The 18,724-nt window shown below is 48.4% G+C and overlaps 7 non-coding genes across 7 annotated transcripts; 3 read left to right on the top strand and 4 right to left on the bottom strand.

Moving 5' to 3' along the window:
* Positions 1 to 320: 320 nt before the first annotated feature.
* On the bottom strand, positions 321 to 392 carry TRNAP-UGG (transfer RNA proline (anticodon UGG)). Its single transcript has one exon. It is a non-coding gene; the product is annotated as a tRNA-Pro (tRNA).
* A 2,783-nt stretch (positions 393 to 3,175) lies between these two features.
* TRNAP-UGG (transfer RNA proline (anticodon UGG)) lies at positions 3,176 to 3,247 on the top strand. Its single transcript has one exon. It is a non-coding gene; the product is annotated as a tRNA-Pro (tRNA).
* Positions 3,248 to 8,513: 5,266 nt separating this feature from the next.
* Positions 8,514 to 8,585, bottom strand: TRNAP-AGG (transfer RNA proline (anticodon AGG)). The gene has a single exon. It is a non-coding gene; the product is annotated as a tRNA-Pro (tRNA).
* Positions 8,586 to 9,338: 753 nt separating this feature from the next.
* Positions 9,339 to 9,410, top strand: TRNAP-UGG (transfer RNA proline (anticodon UGG)). Its single transcript has one exon. It is a non-coding gene; the product is annotated as a tRNA-Pro (tRNA).
* A 2,606-nt stretch (positions 9,411 to 12,016) lies between these two features.
* TRNAP-CGG (transfer RNA proline (anticodon CGG)) lies at positions 12,017 to 12,088 on the bottom strand. Its single transcript has one exon. It is a non-coding gene; the product is annotated as a tRNA-Pro (tRNA).
* A 2,546-nt stretch (positions 12,089 to 14,634) lies between these two features.
* On the bottom strand, positions 14,635 to 14,706 carry TRNAP-AGG (transfer RNA proline (anticodon AGG)). The gene has a single exon. It is a non-coding gene; the product is annotated as a tRNA-Pro (tRNA).
* Positions 14,707 to 17,427: 2,721 nt separating this feature from the next.
* Positions 17,428 to 17,499, top strand: TRNAP-UGG (transfer RNA proline (anticodon UGG)). The gene has a single exon. It is a non-coding gene; the product is annotated as a tRNA-Pro (tRNA).
* The last annotated feature ends 1,225 nt before the right edge of the window (positions 17,500 to 18,724 follow it).

The raw sequence follows: 18,724 nt of genomic DNA, 5'->3' as shown, positions 1-18,724 counted from the left end.
TACGCCGTGACAGTTAGGGTTGTGTTGACGTATAAGATTCAGACTCGGCTAACGTGACTTGACCAAGCTATACCTAACGACAAAACAAAAATACGTGCGGTGTGAAAAGGTCCGGCTATTTTGATGGCCGACGACAAATTATGGTCCTGCTATACCTCATGTGACGTTGGAGCATTTCAGGCCAAGTACGGTTAGCGTGGTTAATTTGGTGTTCAATAATACTTGTGTGAAAGGCGCTCACGAGGCCCACGAGCTTCAGGACACTCGGATGTGCTTTTAAGCGTAGAGGTAGCACGCGGGTACTTCTGACAGCAAGAACCGGGCTCGTCCGGTATTTGAACCCGGGACCTCTCGCACCCAAAGCGAGAATCATACCCCTAGACCAACGAGCCGATAGTACCGTCCAGAGCTTCCCAGTTCAGGGCCGTACCGTTACTTTCAACGTGTACACGCGACGGCTTAGGGCACTCAGTCCGCCTCCAGCACCAGTTCATAAGCTCACAGTATAAGGTTACTAGTGACGCCATTTGGGGACAAGAAGTTTGGTAGCCCGCAAGCCGATGTAGAAAATGAACTGAGACAGGACAGGACGGGAGGACAGGACTGAGGACGGAATGTGGAAAAGCGTACAGGGCGGAATAACAGGGTGTGCACGGCAGACGACAACGCAGGACAGAGAGTAGAGGACTTGGGGAAAAGGGCAGAGATCCAAGTGCTGAGAACAGGATTGGAGGACAAAGGGCTGCATATGAGGCTGACAAAAAAAGAACAACAGAGAACGGGATCCTGTCTGTCCTGCCTGCCCTGCCTCGGTCCCGTATGGCTCCATCAAGCCCCAGACGGAAAGTAACCGGTCAGGCCTCGCGTGTTTTGCCTGTTTGCTCGTCCTGCCTTCTGTCCTAACAGTTCCCGAACATGCATCGTCATAAAAAGTTGAAGCTTGCACCTCAATGCAACCCTGATAGTCACGCCCAAGCTCGATTACTAGGACTAAGCTAGCTGTGGGCAGTCTGCGGCCAAAGCGTCCTATGTCGTTACATCGTAGGTTGATACGTGTGTCCAGTGTGCCCGGAGCCGTACGTCTTACTATAGGAAACTGACAGCGCGGCTCATAATTGGGACGTTACGGTGCGTCCCATCGACTCGTTGGTCTGGGGGTATGATTCTTGCTTAGGGTACGAGAGGTCCACGGCTCAAGTACTGGACGAGCCCATTTATTGCTTTTAAAGGCATTTGCCCAATACTTCGATGAGTTAGAGCGCATATGGATTCCTGTGCATGTTCGCTGTGAGTTTGGACGTATACGTACTTTTTGCCCAATGTTTAAAAACGACCCATTGCAATTAACGAAACCAAGTCCATTGGTCTACAGCTCAAACTTAAAGTTTATAACGCAGGTAAAGGTTGAAGGACTTAGTGCTAGCGACGGAAGCCAATATATATTATATACTGCATGGTTCACTCCAGCCCATTGCGTCCAAACTCTCCGCGTCCTTTTTGATCGCGGCCCGGCCCCAGGCACGCAGGAACAGGCTAGTTAAGCGTGGTGGTTATAGTGCCGTTATCGTTGTCGTTGCCTTCGTCTTCGTCGTCGTCGTCGTGGCGTTGATGACAATGATGATCATCGTCATTGGTGACGATGATAATGATTATCATCGTCATCATCAAGACCATTTTTGACGATGACGACTGTTGATATGATGATTGATATTGATGACATTATCATAACCACAATCGATGTAATGGGGCTAATGATAATAATGGTAAGCATAATGTAGTAATAACAATAAGAAGAATAGAAGAAGAAAAAGACGAAGAAGAAGAAGAAAAAGAAGAAGAAGAAGAAGAAGAAGAAGAAGAAGAAGAAGAAGAAGAAGAGAAGAAGAAGAAGAAGAAGAAGAAGAAGAAGAAGAAGAAGAAGAAGAAGAAGAAGAAGAAGAAGAAGAATATGATAATGAAGAAGAAAAAGATGATGAAGACGAAGAAGAATAAGTAAGATTATCATCACCATGGTCGCCGTCGTCGTCGTCGTCGTCATTCGTATTTTATTTATGTCATTATTATCGCTAGTAGTAGTATTACTATTTTCATCAATGTTACATTGATCATTATTATTATTATTGTTATTATTATTATTGTTAGCATTATTATTGGTGCTAAGATTATTTTTTCATCAATATTATTGCTGTAATGATAAAATAAATAATAATAAAATGCTACTACTACTATAACAATTATTAATATCGTCATCATCACCATCATCATCGCCATCATCCTCATCATCACCACCACCAACACCAACACCACTATCATTATCACTATCATCATAATCATCATCCTCATCATCATCGCCGTCGCCCAACACCATCACCATCATCATCATCATCAACAACATCATCATTATCACCACCACCACCACCACCATCACTATCATCTTTATCCTCCTCCTCCTTCTCCTCCTTCTCCTACTCCTCGTCCTCCTCCTCATCATCCTCTTCCTCCTCCTCCTCCTCATCATCATAATCACGTCCGATATTATCAGCACCATTATCATCAGACGGGCGGGTCGGCCTCGGGTTGCTTCAGTATCGCAGCATCTGCAGGCATTCGGTTAGCCGACGTCGGATTAGACAATTCGACACACGTCGACGGCTTCTGCAGGCCCTGTCTAACGTGGTGGAATTATATAAGTCCGGCGAGATGACTCCCCTGATGGCGAGACAACGTGACGCCAAAAGGGAGGTGGACCGGGCATAGGACGCCGTTCTCATCACTGGACGTCAGGGGGCAGAGGTTAAGGTGAAACGCAAGCTAAATGGGTCACCGATGACCCCGCATGGGATAGGTGACATTAGTGTATCGTGGCTCTGAGTGCCATCTTGAACACTCCAACCAGACACTCCCTGAACACTCCCCACCACGGGGCGGCCGCAAGGACGTACCGCCACGTGAGAGACCGCGGCACGTGTCCTCGCAAGACACGGCACATCCTGTCGGTGACGACGGGGCTGGAACAACACGAAACGTCAAGCGACACCATAAGGTGGTGATGAGGTTAGTGACGTGAGGTCACCTCTTGGGACGATGGGTGTGACAAGTGTGCTCGGAGCCGTACACCGCACGATTGGAAAGTGACGGCGCGGCTCAGAATTGGGACGTCTCATGCGGTCTCATCGGCTCGTTGGTCTAGGGGTATGATTCTCGCTTTGGGTGCGAGAGGCCCCGGGTTCAAATCCCGGACGAGCCCGGTTATTGCTGTCAACGGTACATGCCCAGCATTCCGATGCATAAAATGCATACTCCATCTGAGCAGAGGGGAACACAACGCGACGCCAAGCAACGCCGTAAGGCGATGATGAGATCAACGGTGCTCCGGCTTCGCGCCAACTCGAGGTGGATGGCACGAGACGTAGTGGCACACACGTGACCAGCAGTGTGTAGACCTTGACGTGCAACATACAAAGGAACGGAACAGTCGATGCCAACGTCCAGATCGAACGACATGTCTCTGACCTGGAATGGTGGCTGAAATGGCAGAAGGCCCTCCACGGACTGGTGGGGGAGTTCGTTGTGGCGCCGACGCCTACCGCACGTGCCGATGACCCCGTGCAAGGTCCTCCTGCCTATGAAGTACTCTGTAGGGAGAAGAGCAAGGTTGGCACGGACGCCCTGGTGGACACATCGACGTTACCCCTCGTCCACTATCAACCCTGTGATGTGACTCCACTCGGGGACAACTACTACAGGCGGCTCGTCGGTCCCCGTTGTGGTCAGCAGCATTCCGTCCCCATACACGCGGTACCTCACCTTCACTAGCGGCGAACCCACTGGCAGAAGGGGGCCCTCTCTCAGCGACCCGAGCACCCGCAGGACGCCCTACGCAGTGGTAGGTATCAGCAAGTGCTGGTCGGAAGCAGTGCCGGCAGCTTTCGACCCAGCCTTGAGGACTGCGTATTGAAACGGTGTTACAACTTTTACCTCACGCCTCCAGACCGGCGCGAGACACGACTTCGCCCAATGACAGTTCGAGGAGGAGTCTCGAGAAGTAGTGCACGTGTCCCGTCGTCGGGTTGTCTAACGACTTTTTCTTGAGAGGTTTCATGACTAACTATGCATCGAGTGAAGGCACAAAACAGTACCTATTTATTTAAAGGTCACAAAACTAACACATACACAACATCCAGTATTCGTGCTAAGACTCCATCACATCTAACGAAGAGAATGCACGAGCTATCCGGGCTTCTGCAACGCCTAGGCAAGGAGTCGAGTGTTCCATAATTCTCTTTAATTCCCTGCAATTAATATGACGTAGAGAATTACTGCGGTGCTCAAACAGAACACTAGCCTCACCGTTCGTCGTCTGCCTCCCTGTCCGAGTCGCGGGCCTCATCTCCGATGGGTTCCTTGGAGTGCCGTGCTTCTGCCCTGGGACGGGGAAAACACTCCAGTTACCATCTTCATAAAAGGATTATGGGGTAGAATTGTGCTGTACGGGTACAATTTTTCAAGAACTTACCTCGAACCCGGTTGCCCAAAGGAACGTGTAACGATAGTGTCATACGCCCGTAAAATTATATTATTTACATGGACATCTGAAGTGAAAAGTCGCTCCGCACTTGAACAAGCATGCATTGGGTGTCATAAACCAAGATGATTAGAATATGGAGTAAACATTCACCCTGCAACTAAAGTGAAAGAAAAGGTGCTTAAGTCCGTCGCAAAATTAGCAGTGGTGATCAAAGAAGAGCCAGCGCGAGGCCACGAAGAGCACGGAGTAAGAGATGATATGGACGAGAATCAGCCTGCAGTTAAGTGAGTTCGTTTTTGTTATTCGTTTCGATAAAGGCATGCCACCGAAATATCAACGCATCTACATCTCTATGTCCCTGGTTTTTCTCCAAGGAATATGGCTATTTCTGCTGTATTATCTATGTACGTAATGTTCCTTACAAATGCGCTTAACAAATTGCATCAATCCAGAAATGGTCGCCAAGATGGCATAAAAGTGAAATTATTTATAGGTAAGCTTAGTGGCGAACTTATGATTTGCGCGATAATTAATTCAAACACGTCTTACAATCACATTTTAATTCGTTAACATACAGACATCTTACAATTTTCAACATTGTTCTGCTACTCGCAGCAGTAAACAAAGCTGTGTGGGATGATAGCAGTAATAGCTTTATGTGTGGTATAGGAACCAGGAAAATGGAGGTACGGTTGCGTTGATATTTGTTGTTACTTCACCACAAGTTTTATTTTGCTATTCTTTTTCATAAAGGCATGTTGCCGAAATATCAAGCCATCTGTGGCTCTATTCTCCTGAGTAATCTTCGAGAAAAAAGGCTATTACCATTGTCTTGCCTATGTGCGTAATGTTCCTCGCCAATGCACCGAACCGCTTACATGAAGCTGTGTGGTTTGTGGGTTCATACCCTGAGCTTTCCTATACTACCCGTGAAAGCAATTTGTATCTCAACGAAAAAAGATTCCGGAAAAGCTGTGTTTATCCTAAACCTAGGTTGGGTATTTTCTAAACGTATTTCATGTCGGTCCGCGTCATAGTAAGAAAGAAAAACACGATCTCGTGAATCCACGACATATAGGGAAAAAGATAGGCTTTCATAACGATTTGCCAACTTTGTCCACCAGAAATATTGGCATATATTCATGATGCGTACAAAGTTACCATACGAAATGCAGTTGCATTTGTTTTCTGACATAAACGTACTCGTCCGTCCTTATATGATCGCATGGCTTCCTAGCTCAACAATTTTTCGCTGCAGGCTGATTCTCGTCCTAGTGATCTGTTCCTACGCTCTTGCGTGGCCGTGCGCTGGCTGCTCTTTGATCGCCATCTGCGGATTTTGCGACGGACTAGAGAATCTTTTTGCTTTACTTCAGCTTCAGAGTGAATGTCTACTCCATGTTCAAATCAGCTGCGTTTATGAAACGCGATGAATGTTTGTTCAAGTACGGAGTGACTTCCCATTCCAGATGCTTATGTAAATAATAGAACTTTACGGGCCAAGGACACCATGGTTACACGTTACTTTTGGCAACCGGATTCAAAGTAAATTCTGGAAAATTGCTCCGTACAGCACAACTCTACGGCACTCTCTTTTTATGGAACTGGCTACTGGTGAGTTTTCGCGTCCCAGGGCGCAAGCACGGCACTCCAAGGAACCCATCGAAGACGAAGCGCGAGGGTCGGGCAAGGACACAGTCGACGAACGGCGAGGCTGGTGTTCTGTTTGAGCACCGCAGTAATTCCTTACGTCATATTCATTGCAGGGAATTAGAGAGCAATATGTCGCGTTCGCCTCTTTGCCTAGATGTTGCAGAAGCCCTGATGGCTCGTACATTCTCTTCTTTAAACGTGGCGGAGTCTTGGCTCGAAAATTGATTGCTAAAAATGTGGTGGCTCCTTTACCTTCCTTAAATAGATAGGCATTCTTTGTGCCCTTGCTCTATGTTTGGTTAACCATGATGAACCTCACGTGAGAGCCAATAGATACCCGACAATGGGTCACGTGCGCCACTTCTCAAGAGTCCTTAAACTGTCATTGCGCGAAGTTGTGTCTCGCACCGGTCCGGAAACGTGAGGTAAAAGTTATAACACCGTTTCAATACGCAGTCCTCATGGCTGGATCGAAAGCTGCCGGCACTGCCTCCGACCAGCACTCACTGCTACCTACCACTGCCTGGGACGTCCCGTGGGAGCTCGAGTCGCTGAGAGAGTGGCCAGTGGGTTCGCCGCTAGTGAAGGTGAGGTACCGCGTGTATGGGGACGGAATGCTGCTGGCCATAACGACGACCGACGAGCCGCCTGTAGTAGTTGTCCCCGAGTAGAGTCACACCACAAAGTTGATGACTGATGAAGGGTAACGTCGATGTGTCCACCAGGGCGTCCGTGCCACCCTTGCTCTGTTCTCTGCAGAGTACTTCATTCATAGAACGACCTTGCACAGGGTCGTCGGCACATACTGTAGGTGTCGGCGCGACAACAGACTCCCCATCGGTCTGTGGAGGGCTTTCTGCCATCTCTGCCACCATCCCAGGTCAGAGACACATCGTGTGTTCTGGATGCTGGCATCGACCATTCCGTTCCCTTATATGCTAACGAGGAACGGTCTAGACGCTGCTGATCACGTGTGTGCTACGTCTCGTCCCGTAGATCCCACCTCGACTTGGTGCGAAGCCAGAGCACCGCTGATCTCAGAATGGCCTTACGGCGTTTCTTGGGGTTGCGTTGCGTTCCTCTCTGCTCAGATGGAATACGCATCCTATGCATCAAAGCACTGGACAAGCACATTTGACAGCAAGAACCGGGCTCGTCCGGGATTTGAACCCGGGACCCTCTCGCACCCTAAGCGAGAATCATACCCCTAGACCAACGAGCCGATAACACGCCCCCGTAACGCCCAATTTTGGGCCGCACCGTTGCTTTCACATCGCATAGCGTAGGACTTCGAGCATGCTGGCCACACGCACCATCATCTCACAAGATGACCCTCGCATCACTGGCCCCCATCATCGCCTTAATGTGTTGCTTGACGTTGCGTGGTGTTCCGGTCCCATCGTCACCGACAATGCGAAGATATGCCGTGCCTTGCGAAGACACGTGCCGCGGTCCGTCACGTGGCGGCACGTCCCTGCGGTCGTCCCATCGTGGGGAGTGTTCTGAGAGTGTCTGGTTTGAGTGACCAAGAAGGCACGCAGAGCAATGCTGCATTGATGTCACCTGTCTCACGCAGGGTTATCGGTGACCCTATACGAGCTACCATTGCACCTTAACCTCCGCCCCCTGACCCCCAGTGACGAAGGCGACCTCCTGACCCAGGCTCACCTTCTTTTTGGAGTTACCTTGATCAGGGGAGTCATTTCGCCAGACTTATATGATTCCGTCACGTTAGACAGGGCCTGAAGAAGCCGTCGACGTTTGTTGGATTGTCTGATTCGACGCTGGTTAACTGAATGCCATCAGGTGCAGTGATTGTGGAATAACCACGAGGCCAACCCGCCCGTCTGATGATTATGATTATGACGATTATGCTAACAACGATGATGATGATGTTGATCCTGTTTGATCATCATCAACACCACGACGACGACGAAGACGAAAACGACAGCATTGCCACCACACCATAACCGCCACACCATTAACATGACGACACCATTACCACCGCACTTTACTAGCCTGTTTCTGCTTGTCCGCGACCAAACACCACCAAGAACAGCGCGAAGTGTTTGGACGCAATGGGCTGGAGTGAAGCTCGGGACGCACTTTATACGGTTCTATCGTCTGCACTGAATCTTTCAGGCTAAACCTGTGTTCTTAACCTAAGGCTTGAGCTGTTAGGCGGCGGACATGGTTTGGTTAATTGCAATGGGCCGTTTTTAAACATTGGGCAACGATGCGTATTCATTCAACTCACAGCAAGAAGGCACAGCAATTGACATGCACCTGTACGCATCGAAGTATTAGACAAGAACCTGTAACAGCAACAACTGGGCTCGTCCGGGATTTGAACCCGGGACCTCTCGCACCCTAAGCGAGAATCATACCCCTAGACCAACGAGCCGATGAAGCAATCGATAACGCCCCAATTCTGAGCCGCGCCGTTACTTTCACATGCTATGGTGTACGGCTCCGAGCGCACTGGCCACACCCATCGTCCCACAATGTAATGGCAAAGAGCGCTTTGGCCACAGACTGTCCTTAGGAAGCATCGAGCACATATACTCGGGCTGAGCTGCGACCATTGGGGTTGCATTGACGTGCAAGCTTTAAATTATTTGTGACGATGCATGTGGGGGAACCGTAAGGAAAAAAGGCAGGACCAGCAAAAATGCAAAAGACAGGGGAAGGCCTGACCGGTCACTTTTCGTCTGGAATGGGATGGGAGCAGACGATAACTTGGCAAAGTAGGGTAGGCAGGACCGACGGAATCCTGTTCTCCGCTCTTTTGCCAGTCTCACACTCTGCCATTTCTCTTCCGATCCTGTCCCCAGCACTTGGATCTCTGTCCTTTTTCACAAGTTCTTTGCTCTCTGTCCTGCGTTGTCGTCTGCCGTGCACACCATTTAGTTCTGCTCTGTACGCTGTTGAACATTGCGTTCTCGGTCGGGTGCTCTTGTCCTGTCCTGTCTCAGTTCATCTTCTACATCGGTTTGCGGGCTACCAAACTTTTTGTCCCCAAATGACATCACTAGCAACCTTACATTGTGAGGTGATGGAATGGTGCTGGAAGCGGACTGAATGCCCTGAACCGCTGCGTATACATTTTGAACATAACAGTGCCACCCAGAACTACGACGCTCGTTAATGTGCTATCGGCTCGTTGGTCTAGGGGTATGATTCTCGCTTTGGGTGCGAGAGGTCCCGGGTTCAAATCCCGGACGAGCCCCGTTCTTGCTGTTAGAGGTCCTCGCGTGCTCCCTCTATGCATACAAGTAGGGGCACGAATACTGACAGCATTATGCCATGCTCGTCGCGGGCGCCGCGTCGGAGGTGGGTTAGTGAATCTCGGTCGTGAGTTTTTTTGTCTTGGTACTGGTCGTAAGAACAACTTTTGTGGGCTGCTTGACATACGCAACACAGCGATCGCCAGTTTTTGTGGCAAATTTTTAATGTCAAAGCACAATATACTGTGAAACTCATAGTGTCATGAATCTCTTAAATCCGGTACGTCACTATAGACCATGTCACACTTCCGCTTCCCAAAGCCAGAGTGCGCTTCGAAAACAGCCACTGTAGTGAACGCCGTAGGTAGTAACTCCAAGCCATGTTGTAATGTCTCGTTGAATTCGCAGGAAAAAAGACGCATATGTTTTTTATCTAAGCAGAGTGGTTCCGGCATTCCCAGCATATATTACTCAAGCTTTTTGACAAAAAAGTCACGTACAGACAATAACACACGCTCGTTTGGGGTGGATGGTCAAATAATGCGAATGACGTGGCGTAGCCGCGTCAAATTCTGCATATCTGCGGACAATTTGATACCAAATCGCCTGGTATAAAAAATTAGATGTACCTTGTAGGTCGCGGACCTGCAGCAGGTCAAATTCAGGCCATGGATACAATCGCATCTGATGCAACAACAGGTTGTTAGACGAAGCCATACATCTCTGAGATGCTTTTTTAGGCAACACAAAAATTGACTTAACAGATTCCACTGGCCTAGGTTCAAGTATGAATGTCAGACCAACATAAAAACCAACCCGTGTATTACTCTGTGGCTTGCTGTATGAGGTAGTTAATGGTGCTCAGTTCGTGTTTATTGCTAACGGGAACCGCATTATACACTTTCCATAGACATCTAAGGGTCAGACAAGATCACGGACTTGAAATGACCGAGGTAAACATTTGGTTTTTAAGAATATGCTGCCTAGCGTAATCTTTGTCACTTATTCAAAAGCAAAACTCAGAGACTTAGAGCAGTCTGATCTAATTTTGGTCACCGTGAAATTCACAAGGTCAAAAAAGATCACTGACCTTTAACACGCATGCGAACTTTCGCTTAGGACAGATATTTAAGTTCTGGGGCGCTTTGAAGACCAACTTGTGGTTAGACCTGATTGGATCTAATCGACCCGAAGGTCATGGCCTAGTAATCTCAAACTTTGACCGTAATTAGTTCGTATACAGGCAAACATATCTGATGAATTTGGTGCCGGTAGCTCTCTTATTTACTGAAATCTCAGGGTGTGTGTGTGAAATTGACCCCCACACGAGCGAAGGGTATCCAACCGGCCATCCGGACGCGTGTTAACATGCGCTCGGGTGGCCGGCTAGATACCCTTTGCTCGGCTTGGAGGTCAAATTTACCCCACTGATATGTCAGGAACTACGAAAGGTAGAAACACCAAATTTACAGGGTTTCTTGACCTGTACGTGAACTCACTCAAGTCAAAGTTTGAGTTTCCTAGGTCATGACCTTCACGTCAAATAAGGTAAAAATTTCAAATTCCAGGCTGGTCTCCAAAGTGCCCCCAGAACTTAGGAAACTGTTTCTAAGCAAAAGGTAAAAAGTTCATTTGAGGTCAGTGGCCTTGTTTGACCTTTTGAAGGCCATAGTGACCAAAATCATTCAAGACTGCTCTGAGTTCTGCATTTAAATAAGCAATAAAGATTACGCTAGGCAATATGCTCCTAAAACGGAATGTCGACCCGGGCCATCTTAGGTCAATGACCTTTTCTGACCTCCAGTCAATGGAAGATGCATAATGCGGTTCCTGTTGTCAATAAATTTGAAATGAGCACCACAAACTATCCCATACAGCAAGCCCCAGAGCAATAGATCAGGCTGGCTGCGACCTTGGTCTGACCTTCATACCTGACCTTAGGTCAACGTAATTTGCTCATTCAATATTTGTGGTGCCTAAGAACGCATTTCAGAGATGCATGGCTCCTTCAAACACTCCGTTATTGTACCAGATTGAACGATTCCCTAGGAATTGCCTTCGCTGAAACCATGGGCTGACTTTGACCTGTCACAAGTCAGCGACCTCACAAGGTACGCCTAAATTTTTGATGTCAAACGATCCGCTATTCAATTGTCTATAGCCACGCAAACCGTTCGGAAACCATTCTAGAAAAATCTTCGAGGAGGGAGGGCAATTTGACCATCCGCCCGAGCACTTGTTAAATGAGCGAGGAATGCAATATAAATGTGTTGCTGCCATAGTGGTGAGCAGGAAGGCCAATGAGATTTATCCCGCAGAATGGGCTACTTCAGTTAAAAGTTCTGGGCTATTTAGAACGATTTCGAGAAAACTGCTCGTGTCCATTATTTTGTACGCGTCTGATCTAACAATAGCGAAAAGTAAAAAAGCGCATCATAACCCCTATAACCCAGGCCTCGAGTCTTCCGCCAGAAGACATGATTTGGCGTGTTGCGATGAACAGCACTTCAACATTGGAGTATCAAGCGAAGACATCTTTGAACTCTTATAAGCTATTCTTACCATAGGACTTACCCGACGAATGAAACCACCTTCAACAGCAATAACCGGGCTCGTCCGGGATTTGAACCCGGGACCTCTCGCACCCGAAGCGAGAATCATACCCCTAGACCAACGAGCCGACAACAAATACACTCGTAACGTCCCAATTCGAGGTCACGCCATTACTTTCACATCGCGTAGTGTGTGGCTCCAAATACACTGGCTATATCCACAATCGTCTCACAAGGCAATGGTATAAAGCGCTGGCTACCAGCTGCCGTGAGGGAGCAGAGCCACGGTATCCGGAGTTCGCCGCGATCATTGGGTTGCATTTACCTGCAAGCTTCAATTTTCCTCTGGCGATGCATGTGTACGAGCCATTAGTGAAGAATGCATGTTTGTTTGGCGGGATTGCAGTTCTGTACGTGTCGATTGATTTTATTCGACAAATCATGGCGTGCAATATTCAGTAAAAGAAGCCGACTCACAAGGTCTCAATAATTTCGGTCAAGAAAATCAATTGATCACATCACAAGTCTGTATCACAAGTATTTTTAAATCACAAGTCCTTTTTCGCAATGGGCTGGCGTCTACATTGTCTGCATCATTTCTTTTCTAAGTCTCTTCATTCTTCGTCAGCCTTATCACATAATCGCGAGATTTATCTGCTCGCAGTCTCCAAATTTCGTTTGGATGGATGCTATGGGTCGCTTTGAAACGTACAAATACTGAAATTCAAAACTCACAGGAGCGAGGTGTAGAAATGCACGGAAGCTCCACGCATTGTGAAGCATGAAAACAAAAGGCGTAACGACTCATAACGGCAAACGGGCTCGTCCGGGATTTGAGCCCGGGACCTCTCGCACCCTAGGCGAGAATCATGCCCCGAGATCAACGAGCCGATGGATCCCTTCGTAGCGTCCCAATCCTGAGCCGCGCCGTTACTTCACATCGCACGATGCACGGCTCCGAGCACATTAGCAGCACACGCCATCGCCTTACAAGGTTATGGCGTAAACCGCTGGCTACAGACTCTCCTTAAGGAGCATAGGCCTAGTAATCAAGCTTGGCCGAGCTCGATCTCGCCTGAATCGAGCTTAGTAATTGGCATTGCATCGGCATGCAAGCATTAAGTTATTTCAGGCGACACCAGGCTAGGAACTGTTAGGACAGATTAAATGTGTAGGAACCGTTAGGACAGATTAAATGTGTAGGAACCGTTAGGACAGAAGGCATAACCAGACAGGACAAAAGACAGAACAGGGCCTGACCAGTCACGTTGCGTCCGGGACGTCATGGAACAAGACGAGCAGGACAGGGCAGGCACGACAGCCGGCGCCCTGCTTTCAGCTTTTCTCCACTCGTTTGCCAACTTCGTACTCCGCCCTTTCTCTTCCGATCGTATCCTCAGCACTTGGATCTTTGCCCTTTTCCTTAAGTCTTCTGCCCTCTACCCTGTGTTGTCTGCAGTACAAATCTTGAAAATCTTTCTTTAATTCTACCCTGCACGTTGTTCCACAATGCGTTCTTAGTTGTGTCCTGCTATCCTGTCCTGCCTCAGTCCTTTTTCTGCATCCGTTTGCGGGATACCAAACTTTGGGTCCCCAAATGACGTCACTAATAACCTTACCTTGTGAGCCTATGAGATGGTACTGGGTGCAAACTGTATGCTCTAAACCGTCACCTGCGCAATTTGAAAGCAACGACGTGGCTCGGAATTGGGACGCTTTTAATGATATTATCGGCTCGTTGGTCTGGGGTATGATCCTCGCTTCGGGTCCGAGAGGTCCCGGGTTCAAATCCCGGACGAGCCCGGCTATTGCCGTCAGAGGTACTTGTATGCGTCGGGTGACCCCTATGGTGAGAAGGGGTTATGAGTTCAAAGCTGTCTTCGCTTAATACTTAATACTCCAATGTTGAAACGCTGTCCATCGCAACAACCTCCTGTCAACTGGAAGACTCAAGTCTATGGGTACAGGGAGCATAACACCTTTTTTGTGTTTTTCATTATTATTAGATCAGACGCGTACAAAATGCTGGACACGAACGGTTTGCACGACGTTCTACCAAAAAGCTCAGCATTTTTAGGTGAAGAAACAGATTCTTTGGATAACTTTCATTGGTCTCCCTCTCACCCCTATGACAGCAGCACGTTTATGCTGCCTTCCTTGTTCTAAGATGACCGCTATTTTACACGCGCCCGGGTGGCCGGTTGGAAACCCTTCGCTCCAGTGGGATTCCTTTTAACCCCTCCCTCTGAGATCTCAGGAACTAAGAGAGTTAAAGATAGCTACATTCAGAGGATGTGTTTGCCTGTACGTGAACTCACTTAGATCAATGTTTGAGATTCCTAGGTATGACCTTCGTGTCAAATGGGGTCAAACAAAGTCAGACTCCAAATTGACTTCCATGCTGCCACCAGAACTCATATATGTGTTCTAAGCGAATTGTCAGATGCGCATTTAACGTCAATGACGTGTCCGATCTAGCAATAATGAAAAGTACAAAAAGGTGTCATACCCCCTTTAGCCCTGGTCTCGAGCCTTCCAACGAAAGTAGGCGGGTTGGTTGAAATGAACAGCGCTTGCACATTGGATTATTAAGCAAGCATAGCTTTGAACTCATAACCTCTTCCTCACCATGGCGCTCACCCGCTATGTGCGAGCATCTCTGATAGTAATAGGCGGGCTCGTCCGGGATTTGAACCCGGGACCTCTCGCACCCTAAGCGAGAATCATACCCCTAGACCAACGAGCCGATTGGACGATCAATAACGTCCCAATTCTGAGCTGCGCCGTCACTTTCACATCGTGCGGTGTACGGCTCCGAGCACACTGGCCATACATATAGTCTCACAAGGTTCTGGCGCAGAGCGCTTTGGCTGCAGACTGTCGTTAGGGAGCATCGTCCTAATAATCGAGCTGGGCCGTGGCCATCTGGGTTGCATTGACTTGCAAACATCAAAGTATTTCTGGTGATGCATGTTCAGGAACCGTTAGGACAGAAGGTACCACCAGCAAGAAAGTAAAAGCCAGAGCAAGGCCTGACCGGTCATGTCCCGTCTGGGACAGGATGGAACCAGACGAGACCGGAGCAGAGCAGGGGAGGCAGGAAAGACGGGATCCTGTTTTCTGCTCTTTTGCCAGACTCATACTCAGCCCTTTCTCTTCCATTCCTTTCCTCAGCACTTGGATGCCCGTTTGCCCTTTACCCCTTGGATGCCCCTCAGCACTTCTGCCCTTTTCCCCAAGTCCTCTGCCATCTGTCCTGCCTTGTCGTGTGCTGTACACACAATTCGTTCTGCTCTGTACGCTGTTCCACATTGCGTTCTCAGCCGTGCCCCCCCCCCCCCCCCTGTCCTGTTCTGCCCCAGTTCATTTTCTACGTCGGTTTGCGGGCTACCAACATTTTATCTCCAAATGACATCACTAATAACCTTACATTGTGAACTTATGAATTGGTGCTGGAAGCGGACTGTGTGCCCCAAACCGTCGCGTGTACACTTTGAACGTACGGTGCGGCCTAGAGCTGGGACGCTCCGAAAAGCAGTGTCCGGTCGTTGGTTTAGAGGTATGAATCTCGCTTCAGGCGCAAGAGGTTCCGTGTGAGATGCCGGATGAGCCCGGTTCTTACTGTCAGACGTAATAACTTGCTGCCTTTATGCGTACAAGCACATCTAGGTGTCCTTAAGCTTGTGCGCCTCGTTGGTTCATTTCACACAAGCATTGCTGAACATGGAACTAAGAAAGCTAGCCGTGTCAAGCCTAAAAGACCCCAGACGTCGGACTAGGTACAACCAGTTCATGATTTATGGTCGGCTATTACAATGGCTGAAACTCTTCACACTGGATGCATGTTTGTTTCGTCATCGCTGATTCGTCACTGCTCGATCGTGACTGATTTTTGGAAAAACGAACTTGAATCTATCATCATTGAGTCCATCAACACTCTTCTATAATGATGTGGATAACCAACAATGGTGGGAAGGTTTTGAATTGCATCAGTTACATTAATCACATCCTCTAACTTCCCAATTTTAGCCCGCGCTGCTACTTTCACATCGTGCGGTGTACGGTTCACTTCCGATCCTATCCTCATCACTTGGGTCTTTGCCCTTTACCTCAAATCCTATGTCTTCTGCCTTGCCTTGTCCTCTGCCGTGCACACACTTTAATTCTGCCCTATACGTTGTTCCATAGTGTGTTCTCGATCGTGTTCTATCCTGTCCTGCATCAGTCCATATTCTACATCGGTTTTCGGGTTACCAACGTTTTGTCCCCAGAATGACGTCACTAATACCCTTACACTGTGCGCTTATAAAGTGATGCTGGATGCTGACTGTGCGCTGGAAACCGTCGCCTGTACAATTTGAAAGCAGCGGCGCGGCCGAGAAGTGGGACGCTTATAACGATATTACAGGATCGTTGGCTTAAGGATATGATTCTCACTTCGGGTGCGGGAGGTCATGGGTTCAAATCACGGACGAGCCCAGTTGTTGCTTTCCGAGGAACTCGTCTGCTATCTTTGTGCGTTCAAGCGCATATGATTGTTTTGGACCTTTTGCGCCTCGCCAAGCCCTTTTCACACAAGCATTCCTAAAGGCGGAACTAACCAAGCTAGATATGTGAAACCTGACATTGTTCCAAACATCGGTTTTTCTGTAACAGGGCCATGTTATAGCGTTGATGTGTGGTCAGATATAAAAGCTGTACGTTGTTATCCAGGAGGCATTTTTGCTTTGTCGTTTGGCTTCACTCCGTCATGTCACATCTCGGCACTTTATTAGTTGAAGTCATAAGGCCAGACACACTTGGTTGTGCTTCGTTAGTCATTTATTTTCGAGTCGATATGTGATGTAATTTTCACTGATTTTTCGAAAGCATGGTTTGGATTAATCATCAGTGAGTTCAATATCAGTTTTAATGATGATATGGATCAAGCAACAAAGGTGTTAAGCTTTAAAAAAAAAAACACCACCGTTGATTTATGATGAAAGCCATTGCACGCTTAAAGCGCCCGACTAATAGCTCGCAAACAAGGACAATCGCATAGCATGACGTTTTGTTCTTTCTGCAATCCAGCACTTCGTCCTTTGTTATCCCAGGTGCTGCCCTGCGTCCAAGCTCTGCCTTATACCGTACCGTCATGTCCGTTCCAGCACACCTTTCTCTCTCACGTCCCCCTGTTCTTTGGCAGGATAGAGGGAAGACAGGTCTTGCCTATCTGCCTAGCGAAGTCATGTGGGGAGAAACTCTGCTTGGTCACATCGCCCCATGCATTGCCATACAGTTACCACCACAAGTCCAACGGTCACGGCTAAGCTCCGCTCCCTGTGCCATACTCTCCGGCGGCAGTCTTGGCCAGCGCACGTCACGAGCTTGTGCAACGGTGGATGTGGCCAGTGCGCCGGCAGTTGTTGCCTGCAAGATGTGAACGCAATGCAGGGACCGGAATTGAGATGTGAAAGTGAATGTTGTCGGCTCGTTGGTCTAGGGGTATGATTCTCGCTTTGGGTGCGAGAGGTCCCGGGTTCAAATCCCGGACGAGCCCGGTTATTGCTGTAAGATGAACGGGTCTATGTCGAATAAACCCGAGCGTGGGAAGGGCTTATGGGTTCGGATGCGTCGTTGCATGATGGTCTAGTGTTTCAACGGTAGTCATTGCAACAAAGCAGCACGCGCATCCCGGCTGCAGACATTGTGAAAGGCAACATGCTGCACGGCTTGTACTTTTCACTTATAGTTGTTCCGTCACATAGATCAAACCCATAGTGAGGAGGCACAGAATAGCTCGAAAACCCATATGTCCTTCAACGCTGTAAATTAGTATGTGCGTATTTTTAAAATCAATAACCGGAGTCGTTTGAACCCGTGACCCCCACACCCTAGGCGAGAATCACACTGTGCATACCTGGCCCGTGCCAATGAGGCGGGGTGAACAACACCGCCGCACGGCGGATCTGGGTACGCCCCTGTGCGTACGCCCCTGTAGGGTGTATGCTCGCGCAAAGGCGATCTGCGGTGTTCGTGTGGTGAAGAAAGGCTACTTCACCTAAAAGTTCTGAAGGAATTCCGGGGAATTTTGATGCAACTGTCCTGACGGACCGAACTTGCGCGTCTGGTCGTGAACACTGGTGAAAACTAGTGGAAAATGCAAAAAAAGGTGTCATACTCCCATTAACCATGGTCTTGAGTTTTCCGGCAGAAGGCATGGTTTGGTTGGTTGCAATGACTAGCGTTAAAGAATCAGACTATCAAGCGAATATATGACCGAACTCACAAGAACTCCGGACCCTTGGGCAGGGGTGAGAAAGGCGCCTTTTCCGCCACCGACCAAATCTGGAGCCGTCTAAATTGTCACCTGGAGCCGAATCTTTCAGAGACCGTTGCGATATAACTCTAAATATAATAAACCATAAAACAAAGACAAATTCAATGCAATGCGGCACAGCGAACAAACATTTTTGCTTTGAGATTTGGCTCGCACTCAAATATCATTTGCTAATAATCAATCACTGAATGATGGTTGAGGCTGAAGTAATATACCAGCAAAAAGCTATAAGACCAGCAAAAAGGCAGGACAGAGTAAGGCCTGGCCGGTCACGTTCAGTCCGAGACGTGATGAAAGAGACGGGCTGGCCATGGTGGGCGGGAGAGACAAGTTCCTGTTTTTAGCTGTTCTTTCTTGGATCCCTGCCCTTCATCGAAGTCCTATGTCCCCGGTGTTGCTTTGTCGTCTGCCGAGCACACACTTGCATTCTGCCCTGTACGTTGTT

Source organism: Pollicipes pollicipes, unplaced genomic scaffold (genome assembly GCF_011947565.3).
Source record: "Pollicipes pollicipes isolate AB1234 unplaced genomic scaffold, Ppol_2.1 Scaffold_6138;HRSCAF=7277_pilon_pilon_pilon, whole genome shotgun sequence".
In the NCBI taxonomy this organism is placed as follows: domain Eukaryota; kingdom Metazoa; phylum Arthropoda; class Thecostraca; order Pollicipedomorpha; family Pollicipedidae; genus Pollicipes; species Pollicipes pollicipes.
The sequence above is the reverse complement of the archived record's forward strand: the minus strand, read 5'-3'. Positions and strand labels throughout refer to the sequence as shown.